Below are 6,287 nucleotides of genomic sequence, written 5' to 3'. Positions count from 1 at the left end.
TGACAAAGATGGTTCCAATTTGGATTTAATTAATGTTAAAAAACTCATTAATAATTCATAAAGAAAATACAAAAGAAATTAATGTTTAATGAGGGTCTTTATAGCTGATAAAGACACGGCTAAACTTTGCGTCCAATTTTCTAGGCCAAAATAACCCAAAATCTAAATATTAGTACAAGAATGAGTTGATCTACATCAGAAGATTTTTAAGCCGTTCAATAAATTCGCAGTACGTGTTTTATCAAGTCTAAAACACTCGGCTGCGCCTCTTGTTTTAAACTTGATAAAACACTGCTGCTCATTTATTAAACATTACTTAGTTTATTCGTAAAAATTGAACATAAACTTCACCCCTTGGTTTGTCATCACCATATTGTCATCACCCGATATATTTCTTGTTTTAAATCAGCTTTGGCGGGTTACATTTTTTTTGCATCTTATTAACCAAGCTCGTGGTCCGCACTAAGAGATTATTGGCCCAAGATCTTGACAGGTCTTGAAAATTATGATAGGAATGTATAGGTTTTGATTGATGTATCTTTATTTAGTGGGTTAACTTACTTCTTATCCAGCTAGGAAATACCAATACGTAGAAATGATTGCAAAGATGATTTGTAAGGAGAAATCACATATAAGTACCGATTGTAAAATAACGTTGTTACAAAACAGCTTAATAGTAGCCAAGAACTAGTAAAGATTGTAAAGTAAGGCAATGCTTTTAAAAATTAAAAACGTAATTTGAGTTCAGTAAAGTTTTTCCGCAGCTTGGTTACCTCCGCCAAAGGAGAGAATATATCGCTGACAGAATGTCGGAGATAAAAATAAAAGCTTGATAAAGAGACAGCGTAAACGTTCCGTCACCTTCACCCAACACGATGCGGGATGAAGATGTTGTTTCGTTCCTTTCAGCCAGAACTCACATCTCCATCTGAAAGCTTCAAAACAGGAAACAAACATATTAAAAAACAACAAAAAACGTTTACTGGCTAAAATATTAAAAATAATGACCTTTCGGCTGTCGCCACACAGCCTTCGACGAATAAAAAAATGGAATACAAAATGAATTTAATACATAAAAAGAAGGCGAGATGAAAAATAATTCTAAGCCGATTCCTAGCCAATATTGTATTCTTTAAAAAAAAGCCACTTAATTAGCTTTTTTTTCTTCGCTTTTGTTTTTATTATTATTTTTCATCTCGCCTTTTTTGTATATATCATATTTATTTTGTATTCCATTCTTTTTTCCGTCGAAGGCTGTAGAGCGAGAGCCGAAAACTCATTCTTTTAAATATTTTAGCCAGTGAACGTTATTTATTGTTTTTTACAATGTCTCATCCTGGCTGTGCTTTAATTTTTAAGGAAACAAACAGTTCGATACAGTGGAATCCCGATTTTATGAACGCTCGATAACTGTAAAATGTTTCCATTAGATTTGTTTCACTCAGTCGAACACTGTAATGATGGCCCTTATTCCTCAAACAGCAATCTTTGTTTTCCTTCCAGGTTTGAGACATGGGGATTCCACCGTATTTTTCCTCGATAAGCAGTTTCAAGATCCCTTTCGCGCGGTTCTTTCTCGTCAACGAGTTTTTATAAAAAGCTCACAGCTGTTTTGAGTTGGTCATTGAAACCACTGTGCCGAAGTTTACACAGTGCTCGTCTTAAGACTCTCAGTTTCCCGCGCATTGCATCACGACTGATTTGCTTCATTGTATGACTTGCTTATATCGTTCTAACCTTATCGTCACGAAATTCGTCAACAAAACTCAGATAGATTTCCTCTGCAACAACAACTACGCGAAGTGCGCGTACTTTTCCAAAAATGCCGTTCCACCTATTAACAAAGGTGAATCGGAAAAGCTGTATTTTATCTTGTTCTGTTTTTGTCTGCTAATCAAACTGCAATATTGTTGCACTGACTAGAATTTAAAGGATAATTTTAGCACAAAAAACACTCCCATCTCGGATGGGATGACGCTGTCCACCTGGGTAGGGAGAGGAAAGCTATGGTAGTTAAAGCGTAAGGAAGCGTCAGGAACACAACATAAAGAACCCGGTCGGCTCGACTTTGAACCACTCAGTCCAGAATCCAGCACGCTCTTCAGTAATCCACCGTGCATCCATAATTTTATTGGCCAACAGTCGTTCGCTAAAATATAGGGAAAGTCGAATTCACACTAAGATTGGACTTGTTTTTAAGCGTATACAACAGTCCAAAAACGTTAAGTGCTAGTGAAAGGTGACAAACAGTAACCATTATTGGAACAATAGTTGATGGTTAACCCTGGTGCCAAGCCACTGCTTTAATTCGTTCCTAGATTGCGCCCCTTCTTCATCACTAATAAAAGAATATCGGTCTAAACATATTATCATACCTCGACGTGTAGTACTACGTGGAGGAACACTGTTCCTCCACGGTTAATCTGATATATTGTAATAATATGCTATAATAATATGCTATAATATCAAAATGTAATGTGAATCTAAACTGCTAAAAAAAAGCTTCATCAGCTTATCGTAAGCCCTCCCTTTTCTATTTGCAACCCACCCCCTCCTTTTTCAAGACAGTCGATCAGATCATGACAATTTGTAAACAAGAAAACATCAACAAGGTAATTCGCCTTTTAAAAGTTATTAATACAACACGTTTACTTTTTTTATAGCTAGTGAAAATGTGATACAAATCAATAATCAACATTTAAAAAGTCAATTTTATTTCACTAACGAATATATAGTTAATAAAAGTCATCTCCCCCGTTTTCTAATAAGGCCCCTTATCTACTAAGCAACCCTCCCCTATTATCCTCTAAATACACCAAATTCGATTAAATCCCATCTTCTTCATATCATCATACAGTAATATATGAGAAATAATCTTCAAGGCGGAATTTAAATGACATTTTAAAGGTTTAAAGAAGGAATAGAAGGAAGAAAACTATTTTTGGAACGCTTCCAGAAAGTTGACCCTCATACAAGCACGGCACTTTTTGGTGTCCATCTAATAATTTTCAACTTCAAATTCTAATTTAAAAACTACGTTAAATCTTCAAAAATTTTATTTCTTTAAATTTCACTAACCCTTGGAGAAAAACTCTTTCCTCGCAAACACACCCAAAAGCGCCCAAAAATTTACAAAAACATCCCAAAATATAGATTCCTGTAAAAAATGTAGCATTTTTCGCGAACGAGCGAGATATTACCGTTAAAACCATGTCAAGCGGCGGTGAAACGGCTTTCAGGTGTATCTCTTCCTTGAGGGGGGGAGGTTAGTCGACATACCGGAGATCTGTTGTTTCACTCGCTACTTTAACCTTATTCAGACCGGGCTTTTTTATCTTCTCAATGAAACTTATAGGATATATTGTATGTCAGAACATCTTTCTTTTGGTATACGTCACGTGGGATGGTGACGTCACATCACGTGACAATTACATCATGATGTCAAAGTAACCGCCATCTTGGATTTCAAACTTTTTCCAAAATGCCATAAAACCACCCAAAATTTCTGCAAAGTACTCAAAAAACAATTAAAAATGTGCTTTAAACATGTAAAAATAATTCCATTTAAGTTGATTTTTATTAACAGAAATATGCAAAATTACAAAGTTTGGAAAACATGCCTGTCAAAATTCCGTTGCCATGGTGATGTCAAAATCATTACACATCATCAAACCCTACCAAATCATTGCCAGATTAATTTTAGGAAAACTCAGAAAGTTTGGTAGCGTTTGGTTAAATCTTAAAAAAGTTATAAGAGTTCAAATTCAGCGCGGGCCTCAAAAGCCCCCCCCCCGGTCTAAATAGGGTTAATGTTTGGTGTTTTATCACTTTTCTACAACACAGAGTCTCATTTCTAATAAATATTTGGGAATAACCCCTGCAGGGTTCTGAGAGCACCGCCTGTTCTATCACGCTCTGAGCAAAATGACAAAAAAAAATGCACGTGTTAGTAAAAACAATATTCTTCATCCTTGCCAATGAAAGGTTAACGGTTTATCCAAACGATGACAGATCAATAAATACGGTTTCCGGCGCTTTACAGTTATGTCTTGGCATGTCTAACAATACACAACTGTTCAATTCATTAATTTTGGTGTTGAAAGGTTAAACTGAGTTTAATTCAAACAACGACAGATCAATTAACAATGGTTTCTGGCACAGTTATGTCTTGGCATGTCCCGTATGACAGGAACATGAAACTGCTGAAGGGAAATCAAACAGTTAGCACGACAGTCGAGTTCATTGAACAACTGTTTGTTAACTGGAATCTATCATGGACGCAAACAAGAAATCTTCCGTCAAATGTGGCGACGTTCTCCACAAAGGTTCTTCGGTTCTGCCCTTTATTTCTATGTTGTTGATTGTGGTGCTGTTTTTGAGGATGGAATCGATAAACAGGAAAACGGAGATGAATGAATTGCGCATTACGAATGTCGAAAGACGCATCGAGACACGATCACCGCAGACAGCAGATCACAAAGACGAAATTAAAACGCCAGAGAGTAAGTAGAAGACAATTTCTCATGATCAGAGTTTTGATATTGAGTTAATCAGGCTTGTTTTTTTTTGTTGGAAGGTCAAAAATGTTGCTTTGTTTTGAAGGAAACATTAACTATCGGATTGTCGAAAAAGGCAACAACAGCTCCGTACACTTTTGGGTGATATAAAAGGTTTTTAACTAAAATGTTTCTACCACTTTACTTTTTAGCTAAAAAATTCGAAAAGATCAATCTTGTGATCATATTTGGTTGATATGCTGCGAAAGTGCACGACTTATGCAAATACAAAATAAAAATATCTGCTTCGATTTGAACAAAACATGTTTTCCAAAGAAGAAAGATGCAGTTTAAGATATACGAGGCTGATCAAGATTACAGGAAATATTTTTATAGCTCCAATGCATTACTGAAACCAAACATCCTGTATCGCTTATTGTTACGACTTTTATAGACCGCACGAGCAGTCGGCTACGTGCGACCGGAAAAATCGTGTTTTCGCGTTGTACGCTCTACGGAGGAAAAAAAAAGAGACTACTTGCAGTCTACGACCATTTCTAAAATAGACAATTGCGTTTGCAGTTCTGTTCTCGTTAGTTAATACGATGCGACCATAAAAGATAGATATCTTTCAGTAAGTCATAATGTATGTAATTCATATGAAGCATAAATATGTATATTTTGGTATAAGAAATGAATATTTGGCATATCACCCTGGGTTTAGTTTTGAATCTGATATCACTTACATGATGACAGCACAAAATGCCTACTCTAAATGCGCGCTCTATAAATAAAACGGAAAGAGTCTCAAAGTCTTCAATTAATCGACTTATTGCCGCAGCATACTTTATTAGATCATATATCTTTCTTACAGATTTGGGGAAAAAACAAACACCAAGGTCATGTTTGAGCGAAATTGGTGATTTGAGCTTTATCAACCCCTGTCTGGTTTTCTCACAGTCACGCTCTTATATCAACTTACCTCACCTTTGGTCTAAACACGACGAGTCAGTGATGATAAAGTTTGGAAATAAGCTTCTAAAAACTTTTTCGTTACATAAAATAGACGTATATATTCCCTACTCTACACAGACACGAGGTTTTGATAATTCACGATATCATGCGAAAACCGAATTCAATAATTGTTTTATTAATTTTCAAACAATTTGCGGACGAAGACTGCCATCACTTTTTTTAGCGCTGGCGTATAAAAACTTCATCAGAACATTGGCCAAGGCGGATTAATCTTGTGGTTCCTCCAGGTTCTTCCCCCTCAAATTATCATTCAGAATTTTTACACTTGTTTTTGTTGTTCTCTTGGTGTTTTCAGAATCTTTGTTCTCGATCAAAACGTTCAATTCCTCTTCGGAAACGGAGGCGAATCGCTCAGCCATATTTTCAAAAGTTTGACAGCACTACACGGACGAGGGGCTTAGAAACTAGGCGAACTTTGAACTCGACATGATAACCCAATGTCTGCTGCAGATATTGGGTTATCGTGTCAAGTTCACATGCTACTGTATATTGACTGAATGCTCTCGACCAATCACATGTTTCAAAGTAATTCTAATGTATGATAATAGTGTATAGCAGTAATATTAGTAATATATTAGTTTAGCACACGACCCCACAAGCATTGTGATGATGATGATGATGATGATGATGATGATGATGATGATGATGATGGTGATGATGATGATGAGGAGGAGTGAAATCAAAGATTATAAGAGTATTCAGCGAGCTGATTATAGTGCAGAGAATTGTGCAGGCGATGTACATTCTAATGCGATA

Source organism: Oculina patagonica, chromosome 9 (genome assembly GCF_052425735.1).
Source record: "Oculina patagonica isolate OP01 chromosome 9, crgOcupat, whole genome shotgun sequence".
Lineage (NCBI taxonomy): Eukaryota > Metazoa > Cnidaria > Anthozoa > Scleractinia > Oculinidae > Oculina > Oculina patagonica.
This window is presented reverse-complemented; position numbering follows the sequence as displayed.